Genomic DNA, 18278 nt, shown 5'->3' on the forward strand with positions numbered 1-18278 from the left:
AAATGACCAAGATACTAATTTATTCTTCAGAACCACAGGGAAGGACCCATACAAATGACACAGTATCACTGAATGATCATCAGCCCTGAACCCCTTCTTTCCCTTACTGAAACTGCAGACACATTTCAGCACAAACCCACCGCTGTTTCATCAGAACTGAACCAGAGGGAGCCAATGTCGCTCCAAGCTACACACCTGTGCACAAATTAAAATATCTCCACTCACACTTCCTGTGCATCACACAAACACACCCTGCAAGTGTCCTTCCAAAGCCCTCTACTGGCTCTTAAGGCTAGCTCTCCAGAGCCAGTAAGAGAGGAGGAACAGGAGGAAAGTATACAAGTGGAGGCAGAAAGGTAGGAAGAATGAGTGGGAGACCACCCTGGAGGGTCATACAGGGTGACCCCCTAAAGCAAGTCAGAAACTTGTAACTTAGCTCTTATCTCCCCCCATCCTCCCCTGGTTTTCCAGGTTCCTTGGAGCCTGTTTACCTGAAGAGATGATCGTCTCTGAGAGGAAGGGAGATAAGAAAAAGACCTCAGGAAAAGAGCAGCAAATAGATACAACTTTCATTTGGGCCTTCTCCCCTCCTACCAATGGACTTCTCCCAGATAAAGAGGTGAGCCTTAAAAAAACAACTTTCAGGGCCGGGAACAGTGGCTCACACCTGTAACCCCAGCACTTTGGGGAGTCTGAGGCCGGTGGATCACCTGAGGTCAGGAGTCCAAGACCAGCCTGGCCAATGTGGTGAAACCCCATCTCTACTAAAAATACAAAAAATTAGACAAGAGTGGTGGCAGGTGTCTATAATACCAGTTACTCAGGAGGCTGAGGCAGGAGAATCCATTGAACCTGGGAGGTGGAGGTTGCAGTGAGTCGAGATCGTGCCATTGCACTCCAGCCTGGGCAACAAGAGCGAAACTCCATCTCAAAATAAATAAAAAAATAAAAGAAAAAAGAAGAAACAGAAAAAGAAAAAAGAAACACCTTTTAGGAAGGCCAAGCGACACTTCCAGTGACTGACAGAATGCACTAGGAGTAATCAATGTACCAGTCCTTGGGGCTGGGAGAAGCTGCCCACAGTGAGAAGGGACACATGAAAAATAATTAGAGAAGATACAAAGCTGAACGTGTGAACACTCTAGAGGATCTGAGAGTGTTTTCTCATTATACCACACACGTTAACCATATAGAGTTATGGTCACTTCTGGGTTGGATTCTATTGTAGTATTCTCTATGCTTTCAAGGCATCAAACCAAATATTAAGCCAGTAAAAAACGAGCAGCTCAATTGTTGAGTGACATGGAACACAGACAGTACACTGTCCCTGGGTTTGCATTTGTTAAAGGTTGCCTTCTTGCCTTAAAGTGTATTTGAGAGGCAGACTGTAGGTTATACAGGATGAGTATCCCTAATTCAAAAATCAAAATGCTCAACTGCTGAAACTCTTTGAATGCCAACATAATACTCAAAAGAAATACTCATGGGAACATTTCAGATTTCAGATTTTCCTACTACGGATCCTCACCTAGTGAGCACATTTCAAATACTCCAAAATTCAAAATCTGAATCACTTCTGGTACCAACCACTTTAGACAGGGGATACTAAACCTGTAGAGATCTCAACAATGTGTGCTGTAACCCCCTAAACATACCATACCACTTTTTTTTTTTTTGAGACGGAGTCTCATTCTTATCGCCCAGGCTGGAGAGCAATGTCGGGATCTCGGTTCACTGCGACCTCTGCCTCCCAGGTTCAAGCGATTCTCCTGCCTCAGTCTCCCAAGTAGCTGGGATTACAGGTGTCCACCACCACACCCAGCTAACTTTCCTATTTTCAGTAGAGACGGGGTTTCGCCATATTGGCCAGGCTGGTCTCGAAGTCCTGACCTCAGGTGATCCACCTGCCTTGGCCTCCCAAAGTGCTGGGATTATAGGCATTAGCTACCGTGCCCAGTTACCATACCACTTCTTGAGAACAAACAAGAGTAGGTTGACAGTGCTCAGACTTCATGCACAGTAGACAGAACTGCTGGGGAGAACCCTCATTTGTCTAATTTCTTGCCAACCCTGAACTGGCATGGCAGCATCATCCTCCTCAAAGTGAGGGTGTGGTATATTTCTTTAGCAACAGTGATTTTAATTATCTACTGGTCACTTATGCTCTTATATTTTAATTACATATAATTGCTTTACATACACTTACTTGAGGGTGATTGTTTTTATCACAATAGGGTGCAATTTAATAATCTGTAATGTAATTGTGCAAATACTCACAAGTGCACTGTAGAAGTACCTGACAGAGCGGCTTATCGGCCAAAACAAGTAAATACCATAGGCTACATGCATGAACTGCCATGGGAGCCTTTGTGTTCCCATAAAACGTCTCACTGGTTCCCAGCCAGGGCAACAGAAAAGAGCAGTGGTCCCCAGGAGAAGATGTACCTATCCACTCTACCCTTTATTTCAGAAGCAGCAAGTTCAGCTGTTTGGGGGGATGGGCATTCTGGCAACAAAACACAAAGCGCCTGGATCACAGCCTGCTTCTAAATAACACAAATAGATAAGGAATTAGGTGATTAGAGAGTGTACTGCCAGCAGGACTAAATATCAGCCCCTCTGGGAACATGTATCTGTGGTACAAACTGTATACATTGTACTACAGCACAACTTACCTAAGGGCTACCTCTGATCTGAATGGACCATTTAATGCTTTGTACTTCAAGGCAAATTTTCATTTTAAGAATGAAGATATAATCATCAAAATTGGAAATAACTGATATATCCAAAAATAGGTAAATGCTGGGGCGGGCGCGGTGGCTCACGTCTGTAATCCCAGCACTTTGGGAGGCCGAGGTGGGTGGATCACAAGGTCAGGAGTTCAAGATCAGCCTGGCCAACATGGTGAAACCCCGTCTCTACTAAAAATACAAAAAAAAAATAGCCAGGCGTGGTGGCGGGTGCCTGTAATCCCAGCTACTCGGAGGCTGAGGCAGAGAACTGCTTGAACCTGGGAGGTGGAGGTTGCAGTGAGCCAAGATCGTGCCACTGCACTCTAGCCTGGGCGACAGAGTGAGACTCTGTCTCAAAAAAATAAATAAATAAATAATAAAAAAATAGGTGAATGCTGGTTAAATTATGACACGTCCACATTAACAACTGCATAGCCATTAAAAATCATGTTTTAGGAAATTATGTAAAGGCCAGAAGAAATTCTCAGTAATAAAACATGAACAGAGAAGCTACTGAGAAGGCCATGAGATTATTAACAGTTGTGACATTGCCTCTGGGCAGTGAAATTTAAGTAATTTGTATTTTCTTCTTTAAATTTTCCCAAATTTATAAAGTGATTATGTCACATTTATAATCAGGAAAATTTTCTAGGGTAGAGAAGATGAAAGCAGAAATGCAAGCCATCTATCTAATGGGGTTAATGTATGAAAATAATGAATGAAAATTAAAATGACAATGAACTATCTAGAAACAGGTGCTCTCAGGGCTCAGAAACTGTACAAAAATGACTAGTATTGAGACTCTGTATTAAAAAGGGAGAATTCAGTCTCTTCGCAGAGTTGACCTGACTCTTTTAAGCCATGAGATCATTGCCAGGAAAACTTCAGAAAGGAGACAAGACAATTTAAAAGATATAGGTCAGGCTGGGCGCAGTGGCTCACAACCGTAATCCTAGCACTTTGGGAGGCCAAAGCGGGCGGGGGATCACCTGAGGTCAGGAGTTTGAGACCAGCCTGGCCAACACAGTGAAACCCCATCTCTACTAAAAATACAAAAATTAGCCGGGCGTGGTGGCACATGCCTGTAATCCCAGCTACTCGGGAGGCTGAGGCATGAAAATCACTTGAACCCAGGAGATGGAAGTTGTAGTGAGCCAAGATCGTGCCACTGCACTCCAGTCTGGGCACACAGTGAGACTCTTGTCTCAAAAAGAAAACAAAAACAAAAACAGGTCACCCTTTAGAAATATAAGTTACAGTCTTTTTTAAAATTAAAGGTATTTTTTTCTGTTTTATAGAGATGGGGGTCTCACTATGTTGCCAGGGCTCGCCTGGAACTCCTAGCCTGAAGCAATCCTACTGCCTTGGCCTCCCAAAGTGCTAGGATTACAGGCATGAGCCACCATGCCCAGCCCTAGAGCCTCTCTTGATATAAATTATGGTGCCTCCAAAAATGGTTGTAGGAAATATTTTCATTTGTAAAAATATGTTGAAATAAGAAAGCATGTGTTACAGTAACAAAGACAGCCAGTTACAGCTTCTGGTAGATAGTGGAAATCCTGAAAAACCGGAGCTCAGGAAGAAGTCCAGTCAACACTAAGGGAGAAGGCCACTAACCCACCCAACCAACCTCCAGGTCCAGGCGGCACTTTTGGAGGCAAATAGAATCCTGGTTCCTCCACTTACCAGAGAAGGAACCCTGAACAAGTTGTCATTATTTTCCCAAGGACAGGGTAGAGGAGTCAACAAAATAGTGCATGCCCAGCACCTCACACTCTGCCTGGGCCAGGCACATACTTAGGGTCACCTCAGTTTTCCTCAGTATCCAGCAACCTCCTTTACTCAGACTCTGTAAGTAATAAGCAAACTTCCTCCACAAGAAAGAACGCCCTTGGCCCATCAAAACATTTTGGTCTGTTTGGCAGCTGGAAATTGCATCATAAATTAATAAACCCCAAAACTGACCTTTAAATCACATCTGTGCATTTATTTAGCATAAATCAGATAATTAGTCTAACAGACAGCATTTCTCATCCTGTAATGCTCAGAGCTGAGTCCTGAAAAGAACTCAGCAGGAGACTACTGTAAGGCCTCAAAACAAGGACAAGATTTCCTCCATTAGTCCTAATACAGATCGTCTGCTAACACTAAACCTGCACACTGTGTTAGGGTGCCAGTCGCAGTTCCGAAGGCACTTGAGGATTTTGCTGTGCTGTATTCTGAAACACCATCAAGCTCCTACCTTCTCTGTACATACCATAAAGCACCTATATTTTCTTCCAACCATTTGAGGGCTGCCTGCACACGCCAGAGGCAAACACGTTCTTTAACCTGCATCCTTTTCTCTGCCACACCAAGTTCAGCTAATATAATCGCACATGAGGTGTGACCCCAGATCTAACAAGGAACCACTTCATGAACCTTTTCTCTTTTTGTCATGAAGTAAAACTCACCCTGAAACCGTAAATAGCAGGCCCCACCTAAACATAAGCTCAAATAGTATGTTACAAACCCTAAGAAACTCTACTATTCCCTAGAGAACTCTGTTCTCTGAAGCAGATACATTTCTTCAGGCAGAACTCTTATATCTCCTTTCGCTGGAATCCTCAGGAGATATTCTAAGCTAAGAGGGACATGTCTGCTTAGCATCTGGCTCTGAGACCTGGAGCAGAGAATCTCACACAAGAAATTGCAGAGATATTACTGCACTGAAGTCTGGCTCAAAAAAGAAAAATTGCATTGTCAGAGACCAAAATCCTGGAGAGACAGCTTTACTAAGCCCTCACTCTTCCACTGCTACGAGCAACAATCTAGAACGGTGGTTCTCAAGCTGAAGTGCAATAGAGATACCTGGCAATTGTGAAAAATGAACATTCTGATCAGAGATTTTAACACAAGTAGCTTATGAACTACATTTTAAGAAAAACTGATCTGGCCTCTACTCTAGGGTTTTTAAGCTCAACTAGATTTCACCGTGAGAGTCAACGGGGCACGCACCTGTACCTCTCTCAGCTAGGGCTTTGAGGGAGGAGAGGGACAGAAACCATGAAAAGAAGGGCAGTGGCAGTCAGTGGCAGGCCCCAAATACACACTGCGACTCTGCTGTGCAATCAAAACATATGGCATCAACAGAAATCCACTTAATCTTTGTCCTCAGAGCAGTCCTGTGTAAACCCAGAAGACTTGGAGCTCATTTGTAGCAAATGAGAAGCAATAATGTTGGGCAGCCATATTTGCAGTGAATCGAACAGTTAACAATCAAATGATTTGCCCTTGTAAAGCTTTGCATCAGGGGATACCTTAGAACCATACACATGGACATAATTTCCCTAGCAGGGAAGGGGACCTAGGTAAAAGACAGATGTACCAAAGTCAAATTGCAGCCAGAAATAACAAACAGTCCCTACTCCTCAGCTTCAGAACTGCTCAAAAATTACTTGAGGGACACCACGATCACTGAAAGATACACAAAGCATGGGGGTGGGAGAGTCAAAACTGCTTCTTTAGATTTTACATCTTCCCAGTCCTCTACTGCATTAAAATCAGTAACCTCAAATACCACGAGGGACTTTCCATCCCTCAATTATCCATGGCAGTAGGTTACAATTAGGCAGAAAACAGAGTCAGTGTGGACTTAAGGTAAAGGGAGAAAAGGGGAAATAAAACTAACCTCTTCATTCCTCACTCCCTTATATTAATCCTGACCAACACCAAGATAGTAAAAATGAAGACCAAGCTAAGGGGAGAGAAGAGAGAGAGAGAAAGTTAAAGATCGATGTGAAAAAGGAAATGAGAAAGAAGCTGAAAAAAGTATTTTGAACCACAGCTATCTGAAGCCTGGTTCCTTCCACAGGCATCAAGGAAGTAAATCTTACAGCCTCTAAACAACTGGAGTTTTGAAACCTCCTGCCACTATTTACAAACACCAAAGTTGAAACCTGACATTACAAATAAGCCAGAACGAGAAGCATGCTACATCCACTCACTTGTTTCTGTGATCAGTGAGGTGTCTTCTTGAAATCAATACCTACGAGCTACAGATTTAGAGATTTTACCAATTAAGATATAAATTTATTTAACTTCTTCTAGGAGCAAAAGAACATTGGTCTTGCTTAAACTGTACAAATGTAGTTTTCTAGAATATAAAATTGTATTTAATAAGCAGCTCAAATGTGGTTGCTCAATAAAGCTAGAATACAGTTTCGTTGTTGTCCATGTTTCAAAAAGTGACTCAGGTTAAAGATGCCACTCTTTCTGGCTGAACCCAAAGCCAGACAGCTAAAGGGTAGCAATTTCAACAACGCTAAGCATTCATTTGCAGGCTCATGTAGCATCCAAAGCATAGCACAGAGGATTTCTGAATAACACAAGACAAGGGCATATAAGAACAGCAACACACTCCTTTGTAAGGTCTGCAGGAACAACCAATAGAACGACCAAATTGTGTTGGTCAGAAATGACCTCATCATTCAAACCCAAGTTTACAAATTCCCTCTGCACTCCAAGAGGGAGGGTAGCAGGTGGAAATGGAAGGCACCACAATGTGGCACGGGGGAGGTAATTCAAAGAAATCCAGATGAAAACTAAAGTAGCAAAAGCACATACCTACACTCTTTATTCAGATACTTCTATATAGTAAGTATCTATATTCAGATACTTCCAGAAACATTGACAAGTCAAAACAGGAAAGCAAACAAACAAACAAAACTTTTGAGAACCATGAGGTGAGGAAGACAATGTGCTTGGCCAAAAGGGCCAAAGTCTCCAGATCCTCCATCTCTGGGGTGGGCACAAGGGCAAGGAGAGAGTTATTCCCACTAGAGCACATTTCACTATACTGCTAGACAAAGAGACGAGAGAGACATTCGACACCATCAGCTTCTGCCCTGAGAATGTACTTCTTGCTGGGTGATGGGGGTGAGAGATGAAAGGCATAGGATTTTATTTCACTGAGTTTCCAGTTTGTCAGTTTCCATCTACGATATCAGGTACTCTGGTACTAATTTGTGTCTTTTAGGATTGAGACATATGTCTCCAGCAGAGCCCCCAATGACGATTCTCTACCAGGCAGATTTTATGGATATCTAATAATAAGAACAATGGACCCAAACGTTGTTATGACTGGCTTCTCACTGGAGGAGGTTATGTTTTCCTGAACTCTGACAGTGCTGAGGCTATGCACCTCCAGAAGAAGGGTAACTTGGCAGGCAAACAGGAGTGTCTAGGCTGAAAGAACCAGTCAGTCCTCTGAGGGAAAACTGGGAGGGGTGAGGGAAGAAAAGTAAAGCCAAAAAGCTTTAAGAGAGTGAAGAGGCAGGCACCATAGGGCAATCTGCAAAGGAAGGACAGAGCCTGGCTCAAGTAGGTGGAAGGAACCCTGCATGTTTTCCCAAGGAAAACTCTGAGCCGGCTACGTTGAAAGGAACAGTGAAGGGCTGGGCTAGCTTCTTTCCCCTTTATTAGAAATAAATAAAATAAGCTGCTTTGAGGGATGTCAAGGCTCCCTCCTCTTAAAGTACAAACTGGCCTAATAATCCTGGATATCCCAATGGCCAAAACCAGCATGTGGAACTGTCTGCCAATTCTCCCATGCAGAACACAGTGCACTCGCTCAAAGCAGCTGCAGTATGAAGTAGAGGAAAGGGGGTGCAATCAGAATCGGGTGGGCAGTGCAGTCTGTACCCTCAACCATGGGGACCAGGCCTCAGGCCAGAAAGAGCCTAAGGGAGACGGGAGGCTGGAAAGGGAGCCCTGGGTACACAGCCCCTCCCAGACCTCCACCTACCGCTTCCGCATGCCAGTCGTTCTAAAACAAGCCTCTCCAGCTGGAGAAGCAGATGCTGCTAAAGGCAGCTCCATACGAATATGAGTGTGGCTTTCTCCTAATTGTGGCCCACCTTACAAGAGACAACAGCATGTGAAAAAAGTCCAGCGTTCCCACTAGTGATGAGGAACATGTCCTAGGAAAGGCAGAGTGGTAGAATCAGAAAGCCAGGTGTCAGCATATTCTGCCCATCCCTATATCCCCAAATTATGAATAATGAGTACAGACCCCCAATGAGAATGCAATGAGACACTATATATGTAACACCTGAGTATCAACTATGTGCTAGGCAGTTAGTTAGCAACAGATTTGAAGAAATGACAAATTTACACGACCCAAAAATATCAAACTGAGTAGGGAAGGAGAAAAAAATGCAGAAAAAAAATGAAAAAGTATTTTACAGCAAAACTACAGGCATCCATCATGTGGGCTATCCAGAACCAGCAGGACAGCAGAGGTAAGCAGATTCTGAGACCAATGTCTGAACACACACAAAGGGGATATTTCTGCTTATCCACACTAATTGCCTAATAAAGTGAAACAAGGAATTGAAGGCTATTACATCAGTGGCTTCTAACAGAGAAATGAAAAGGCAAGGAACACAAAGTCTCCAGAATGCCTTCACAGCTAAACTGAATAGAGACCCTACTGTGAAACAGCAATACTCCTTGGTGGCCACCAATATACTACTGAACCAGGCAAAGGTATTTGCCAAAAACAGACAGATATCAGAGTAGATGGTGAGACTAAGAGCTGTCCAATGTCAGGCCAGGCGCGGTGGCTCACGCCTATAAACCCAGTACTTTGGGAAGCTGGGGCGGGCAGATCATCTGAGGTCAGAGTTTGAGACCAGCCTAACCAACCTGGAGAAACACCATCTCTACTTAAAATACAAAATTAGCCGGGCGTGGTGGTGCATGCCTGTAATCCCATTTACTCGGAAGGCTGAGACAGGAGAATCGCTTGAAGACGGAGGCAGAGATTGCCACACTGCACTCCAGCCTGGGCAACAAACGCAAGACTTCGTCTTAAATAAATAAATAAATAAATAGCTGTCCAATGCGAACAGCCCATAAACTGACCGTAGATTTTCAGAGGAGGGCTAAAATGAAAAGTGACATCAAAAACATGCCTAAGCAATTGGCCTGTCATTTGGTAGGGGAAAAAAAGCAATCATTTGTGTCCTTAAGCTTCCCATTCCACTCTCAGTTCTGAAAAGCCTTTTTTTAGAACAGTGACAGAAATGATGCTGCTTCATCCATAATCCGTCATCAGTCTAAAGTCTACCTGGTGACCGACCACAACACACACACATACTTGTCAGGATTAGAGATATGGATCCTAAAATTATAAACACCTTATTCATAAAAGTAATTTCCCAGACCCACAGTGACTAAAGTACACAAGGAACTTAAATATTTGGTTTCTGAACTGCACAAAATTTTCCCAGTACAAAGCTAATTAGCCCACCAAGGAATGAAACCTACAGCCCTGGCCTGCAAAAATGCGAAGCACTGGATGACTGCGCTAAACTTGCCTTGAATATAAATGTTATACAAAAAAAAAAAGTAATTTATCTAAACACAGTGTAGGTAGCTCTGCAATCAGTATCTCATAAATAAAGAGAGAAAGATGAAGGGAAAGATCTCTAATTGATTTTAAAATTAGTTCCAAGCAAAGAAATAATCTGACAACCAACAAGGTCGACAACAGTAAAATATATATATACCCCTCAGTAAAAACTGCAACTATAAACTTCAACGAATCAAGATACCTGACCTAATATGAAAGGAAGATATTCAGAAAAGCCTGAATCAGAGTAGAGGTGTTGAAAGAAAGTCAATTGGGGACCAATCCTCAAAAGCAGTTAAAATCCTGAAATTAACCCCTCTGGTGGACTAAACTCAATCTACACTGTGCTAATGGAATATACATTATGAGGAAAACCACCACACAGAGAGAGGCAGGGCGAGTCAACCCAGTGGCAGCAACTAGATTTAAACTGGGAGTGTAGAAGAGGAAGTGCCTACAGAAAACAGCCATGTGTGACCTAGCCAGCAAAACAAGCAATCCAATTAGGAAGCAGTAAAAAACAGGAGTGCAAAACCTCCCTCCTGAGATAGTTGGGTACCAGCACATTGGTATGCAATGTGGCTGTCAGAGCAGTCAAGGGGGTTGGGATTGGGAGGTGGTAAAAATGATGGCCACTCACAACCAATATATGGAATTAGGTCTATGCCTCAGAAGATATTCTGATTCAAACGTTTATTAAATGTTTATTTATTCACTGCACTCTGTAGGATTCTGGAAGAAGGGATATAAAGCTGGGAAGACCCTTCCATTCCTGGCCTTGGAAGAGGTTAGACTTCACAACGGAAAGTAGGGATGTATACAAATAAACAGTACAGGATGCTACAGAGAAGGGAAAGATGGTGTGTATGGAAGTCTCTGGCCTAAAGGAGCCTTCAAGAACTAGGTCAAGAAAGAGGGTTGCCTCAGCACATCAGGTATAGTAAATGCTCACAGGTCAGTGAACATGATGGTGCTGTCAACTCTAGAAGCAACATAGAATTACTGCAGCTCACAAGATTGAGAAGAGACAAGAAATATGAACATACCAGCACTAGAAAGATTTAGATAAATTGAAAATGTAGAACTGTGTGATAGCGATGATTAAAGGAAGAGAGAGATATGGATTGATAGAAGTAAATGCACCCAGTTCAGGGATAAACCACCAAGACCCTCCAGGAGACTGTTAAAATCCCAAAAAATTATTTGAAGGAGATAACCAAGATCCTGGGAAAGGGAATACATAACTAAAGGAAATGAAAGAAAATATAATTTGTAATGGGGAGAAGAAAGGAAATCAAAGGGCAACAAGACAGGCACATGCTGTCTTCTCCAGTTTAAAATTCACTTAGAGAGATCAGTAAAATGTGCACTTCAGCAACGTCTGCTATCTACCCAGATACCAAATGTCTTGACCTCATCACGAGGAGGCAGGCTTGTCTCCCTACTCCCTGACCTCTACTGCTCAGGAATAGGTCACAGGGATGTTTTAAGTGGTGGTACCCAGATATTAATCTTAAAAATCAGGACACATATATCCTGGAATCTTAAATAGACGAGCTAAGACCCACCCACAGTCTTCTAATCGTAATTTTTTTTCAGTCTTCTAACAAAGAAGATTTCAAGCGTTCTTCTCAAAAATGCCCAGATCAAACAAATTTGAAACTCATACAGAATGCCTCGCCAGACTCTGACACATTCTGCATCTTTTGATCACATTGCTGCAGTCCCAAAATCTCTCCATTGGAGACTGGTGAAATGCTATATCCATTTCAAAGAGCTTTTGCTTTTCTCCAAGGTCCTTAACGCCAAGCTGGAGTCCCTCTCTAATTTGCTATTTGCCTTATGTCACAAGCAGTCACAAGCAGATCACAGTGAGTGGGTTTACTGGCCTGCTCCAATTTCACTTAGGGTCTGTAACCCCACAGCTTTCTGTTGGCATGCGTCTCAGAGTCAGCAAAGTCGGCTTGAGGGTCCAGAGGGTCCAGTCATTTTGCCTTTAGAAATCTAAACTGGAGGGAATAGGTTGAAAATCGCTTTTAATGGCAAAGCACCCCAGAGCCCCGTATAATGAATGGAGTTATCAGTGCCTTACATGACCCTTCCTCTGACAAAAAGCCCTTAAGAATCCCAGGGCATCACTAATGCACCTATCTCAGCTCCTCTCTCCTACCTGCCTGCCCTGGAGAGCCAGGAGGCCAGGTCTGGGAGATGGACTCCCCAAAAGAAGGCAACAAGGACACTGGGAGGTTCAGCAGATGGCAGCTTTAATAAAACTGATCTTTTAGTGCCCAGGTCTGAATATTTGGAGGCTCTGGTGTGAACAAATCTTTATGTGGTAAATGAATTCACAGGGAGGATGCTAAAAGACAGGGTGATGGAAATGAATAGAAGCTGGTAGCAGGGGGTGACTACCAGCTGAGGGAAAGACTCCACCTTTGGGTTTCCACACTTCCTTCCCAACATACTAAGCAGGAGCGCTGGGAGTGGGGGCTGTCAGAGACAGAGAAACAGATACAAAGACAGAGAATGGAAGAGACAGACAGCTAAGAAAAGGAATCTGAGAAAAAGGCCCAGCAACCTAAAGCAAACTTTATACACATAACACCTGGGGATTAGGTAAATTATGTTACCTGTTTTCAAGGTAAATTTCAGCTCTGTATCTCTTAGTCAACTACAACAGCATCGCAAGAATAGACTTCAGGGAGAATAAGTCAGCCCCTTCATCGGATGCCTGGGGGCTGTTTCCTTTGTCATTAACACTCCAAGTGTAAAACAAAACCCACAGCAGCCCTGGGCAATAGAGCACTAGGCTTTCCAGTTTCAGATCAAAGCTAAGCGCTCTCTAGGAAGTCCTGAGATCTGCACAACGTGTTATCTCCTTTAAGGCAGCAGCTCAGAAAACCCACAGCCTTTCTCCAAGATTTAGCACATTTCTTTATAGCAAACAACTGGATAAAACAAACTATACCTTTAGAGAAACCCTGATACATGGCCAGGTTCACACCAGCATCACATGTCAGCTTTCTTAACTGGCTCTCAGCCTGAAAGAGTTAATGTCTCCTACGACTTGACACTGGATTAATCCAGAAGCAGGGTGCCGCAGAAACACCATCAACAACATCAGACATATCCACCTAGAATCCTATAGAGGGAAATATTGCACATCCCTCCTTTTAACTCTCCCATAATACTATCTAGCAACAAACCTAGCTCCAACCAAAATCCAGAAGTGGCTACCCATGAATTCCTGGGTAACACTGGAGAGCCTAGGGTGAAAACAGTTCCTTTGATCACAATGTTTGTCCAAGTACTTCCTCTGGCTCCAATTAGAAAGTAACCAAATTAAGGGAGCGGAAATACGGTTAGCAACAGGCAAAAAGCTCATCATCCAGTATAATTTAAGAGAAATGAACTTGTCTCTGTGTACAAAACAGAAAAAAACAATTTGCCTTACTATCCTCCAAATGTAGAGTTGTCTCGGAGGAAGAAAATATTAAAAGAACCTCCCCCATGCTTCCTTGAAGGTAAAGTCCCACTGAGTCTTTATCTGGGAGCTAGCAGTGGGGGCCTGCACTAGAGCAGGAATGTCTGTCCCCATCTGCCTGTCCTTGAGGGAGCCCATGCCACAGACTTTCCCTCTTCACCCACTCATCTAGTTCCTTATTCTGCACCCTCTCCTGCTTTGTTCTTTGGTTTAGAAAAGGCTCTGGTACCATAAGCTATCAGGTTATCCTTTCCATGCCAAAGCCACTGACCCCCAGGCAGAGTCCTGTAATTAGAGAGAAGGTAATGTCCTTAGTGTTTCTTTCAAGGCCCTCCATAGTCCATCCATCGCAGACCTTCATCTCTTAACAATCCTCAAGCACTCCATGTTTCCGCAACTACAAAACCACTCCTCAATTCCCAAAAAAATGCCCTTGATGTTTTCCTTGGAGATTCTACCAGCCTGTTCTAACTAGGGCAGGCCGACATTTTTGCCTTGCAGAAATGGCTGTGCCATTTGCCTTGCCAATATGCTGTGCCTTGCAGAAGTATACCTGGCAAAGGGGACAAAGGGCGAACAGAAGCTAAAATTTAGCTTCCATTCTGCTTGCCAAGCCATGGCCCCTGGCATGATAGTGACAGGAAGAAGCAGTACCCTTCTCTAAATTTCCACAAAGATGCCACACGAGCTAACAGAGGTCCTGGCCTCAACATCTATGTCATGAATACTTGACTGGGCTTCACTTGTGACTGTTAACAACAGCTGGTATGTAGTAAAGGAAATCAGAAACCTAAGACTCCAAGAGGATGCCTGTTGCTCAGTCTTTAAACACATAAAGTTACAGTCACACTAGGATTCCCAGGTGATGTTTCTTACCACACCCATATTGTAAATCTCTGGTAACTTTAAGGTAAGCATAGAGCACGATCTTGTACACTTTATAAGACCTCTGGGGAATTCTTTTTTCTTCTTCTTCTTTTTCTTTTTTCTTTTAGTAATCCCAGGCCAAGGAAAGGGGCAGGGGTTGGGGGTGGGGGGATTCTTTAAGTCGAAAGGCAAGTATAAAGAAAGACTGCTGGAGGCTGGGCGCAGTGGTTCACACCTGTAATCCCAGCACTTTGGGAGGCCGAGGCGGGCAGATCACGAGGTAAGGAGATTGAGACCATCCTGGCGAACACGGTGAAACCCCGTCTCTACTAAATATACAAAAAATTAGCCGGGCGAGGTGGCGGGCGCCTGTAGTCCCAGCTACTCAGGAGGCTGAGGCAGGAGAATGGCATGAACCCAGGAGGCGGAGGTAGCAGTGAGCTGAGATCACGCCACGGCACTCCAGCCTGGGCGACAGAGCAAGACTCCGTCTCAAAAAAAAAAAAAAAAGAAAGACTGATGCAGCAGCATCCACAGTTCTCACTCATCAGCCTGAAAGAGTTAACATTTCCTGAGACATTAACTCTTCATCATGTCATTCTCCAAGTCTTTGTTCAACTGAGGCTTACCAAAAGAAAATCCAGAGTTCCTTGCTAAATAAGTTTTTACCAGGCATAATATTCTCTTTATATGCAAATTGCTTTCATATCTTGTAAATTCAAACAACCAAAACAAGAGTATTTAAATTCAAACATGCCATTCACCAGTTCAAAATTCTTCAAGACAAAACTAAAATGCATGGCATATAAGTCTTCAACAAGTGGCCCCTGTCTAACTTCCAGGCCCATTTCTTAACACTCCCCTGAAATTTATCCTCTGTTGCAGTCATACAAAATCACTAGCAGTTCATCATATGCCCCATTTTCTCTCTCCCTTCCTGAGTATCCTGAGATGTTCACAGGACATGTTTGATCTGGCGCTGCCTATGGTTTCGTACCACACAGGTGTCATACCACTCATGCACCATCCACAAGAGCCATCCATTCTCTAGTCCCCAAAACTCACCTAATTCTTGTCATTGCTGCTCTCCAGGTCAGAAACTGTCTTCTCCCACTTTTTATCTAGCTAATTCCTAATCTCCCTTCAGGCCTTAAATGTCACTTCCTCAAAGTAGCCTTTCCAGACTATGCACTCTCCTGAACTCTAAGCTTCTCTTTCGTAGCACTTAACATAAATGAAATTACTTGTGTATTTCCCCTACCAGACTTTAAAGTTCCATGAGGCAGAGATAGGACATCTGTTTATTCCCTGCTGCACTCCCAGCACAGTATCTGGCGCAAAATAAGCATCTGTAAATATACATCAACAACGACTACCTGTTTATGCAAATTTCTAAAGCTGCACTAATCATAATGGTAGCCACTAGCCTCATGTGCCTATTGAGTCCTTGAAATATGCTACAATGAATTAAAATGTAGTGCCAATGTACAGTACATACCATATTTCAAATATTTAGTTTTAAAAAGGGGGAGAATGTCTCCTTTATTTTTTATATTCATTAAATGTCGAAATGATATAATAATTTGGATATGTCAAATTTTAAAATTACAATTAACGTTTCTTTTTAGTTTTTTAACTTAACTATGTACTAATTTAAAATAACAAATCAAGTTCACATGTGTGGCTCACACTTATGTATCTGACAGTGTTGGCCTAGAGAGCCATTCCTCCTGTTGACTCACTTCTCATCTTTGACACTCACAATGTACAGCAGTTGACCTGGGAAGATCACCCAGACCACCCATCAAAACCGGCTACTCTTCAAGATGCCTTCCACCACTACACTCAAGGTTCATTATATTAACTTATTTCTTATGTGGCCCTTCACTAAACTCTTCCAAAGGACTTTAACAGACAAATAATGGAAATCATTCCTCCATCTTCCTCATAAGCCATATGTTGTAGATTGTTGCAGCCAAGCCCTACTTAGAACTGTCTTAAAATGGAGTAAGATCTCAGGAGTGAACAGGAAGAAAAAGAAAGAATAAAGAAAAAAGAAGAAAAAAAAGAGGTAACAGGCCTTGTAAGAGACAAAAAATTCTACCATCACGATTCTGCCTAAACTAAGAAATACTCCAATTCCAACAATTTCCCATCAGCCATTAGGCTAAGGAAAATGCATCTTTTACCCACTGACGAGTTCCAAAGGATCCTGGGAAAACTAAAAATACTCAGTAGTAGGTTAGTGCTTACTTCAGAAAACCTGCTATCATCCTACCTAAGCTATAACACCCCCATCCCCCTAAAAACTGCTTAAAATTCAGCTATATAGTCTACATTAACATAATGCACTGGCTGATGATACAGGCACAAAAATTAACGTTCAAGAATTTCAAAGTTGTGGTTGCTGTGGGAACCTTAATTCCAACTGTACAGCACAGATGCAGAATTGTGGACTACTCCCAATACTGATAAAATTGGAGATGTGTATTTACTCTGTGCAATGAGGCAGAGCTACAGTTACTGAGAGAACCTTATTTTGGCATTTCTAAGCTTTCATGCATTTAAATTCTCAACCTTACCATAATACTGTTTGCTGCATTAAACTGCCTTCTCTAAGGGAAAAAAAGAGAGAGAAAAAACTGATTGGTCAGACATTCAAATCACCCATCCCATATGTGTTTTTTATGCATGAACTGACTCAAAAGACAATCATATTTTTACTTTACTCTTATGTGCTGTCTTTAAACCCTCACACAAATGAAAACAATGCATGAATTTCAACTTGTGAAAGCAACCAAGATATGTATATGTGCAAAACATCACATTTTTCACATCACATGTGAAAAGCAAATTTCACACCTTTAGAACCACTGCACCGAACTTACCTACCTTTTTTTATTTATCCCTTTATACAGAAGGGTTTTTTTTTATCCCATCCCTTTTGTATAAAGGGATAAATAAAAAAAAGGTAGATAAGTTGGGTGCAGTGGTTCACACCTATAGACCTAGCTATTCAGGAGGCTGAGACAGAAGGACTGTTTGAGCCCAGGAGTTTGAAGCTGTAGTGTGCAATGATCACACCTGTGAATAGCCACTGCACTCCAGTGTGGGCAAAATAACAAGACTCTGTTTCTTTTTAAAAAAAAAAAAAAAAGCAGACAATAGATAGTACACACAGCACTAAACTTCAATCCACAATAGTTCATTTCTGAAAACTGTCCAAATATTTGCCTTTGGCGCTGGCTCTCATTAAGGAACTAGTTCTATAACTAGTCAACACAATCACACACTTTAGTTATCAGTGGACAAAAACAGAAGAGGGAAAGATGTCTGTAAAAATATGACATAACCAAACCCCCAAAAATGTTCAGCCTTTATCCCTATTCCCAACTCTCATAACTCTTATGGCTATGTAACTGTCATGACTACAAAAAAAAAAAATTACACTATCTGTACGTGTAATACCAACTCTTATTAGAGTTTTCATACAAAGCATTTCTCAAAATTGATATACCTGAGTCATACACCAACCTATCTGCCAAAAGATCCAAAAAATAGCAAACAGTTTAACTACCAATTAGTTACTACCTGCAAACAATGAGTAGGTGACCCCAGTGAATATATATACCAAGATTCATCTCTTCCTAGAACAAAAACGTAAAGAACTATCAAATCAAAATGACCAGCAGAAACGGGTCCTATTACAATGTACACGAGATACAGACCTCCTCCTCTCCTTATTCACAGAAAAATAAGATATTGTTAATAAACTCATCCACCATCTCACATATCCCAA

General features: G+C 42.4%; 1 protein-coding gene across 1 annotated transcript in view; it reads right to left on the bottom strand.

Annotated features, from left to right (window-relative positions):
- SND1 (staphylococcal nuclease and tudor domain containing 1) overlaps positions 1–18278 on the bottom strand; it is a 452156-nt gene that overhangs the window by 364089 nt on the left and 69789 nt on the right. The gene's annotated exons all lie outside the window — the stretch shown is intronic.

This window comes from Trachypithecus francoisi, unplaced genomic scaffold (assembly GCF_009764315.1).
Source record: "Trachypithecus francoisi isolate TF-2019V2 unplaced genomic scaffold, Tfra_2.0 Lachesis_group4, whole genome shotgun sequence".
In the NCBI taxonomy this organism is placed as follows: domain Eukaryota; kingdom Metazoa; phylum Chordata; class Mammalia; order Primates; family Cercopithecidae; genus Trachypithecus; species Trachypithecus francoisi.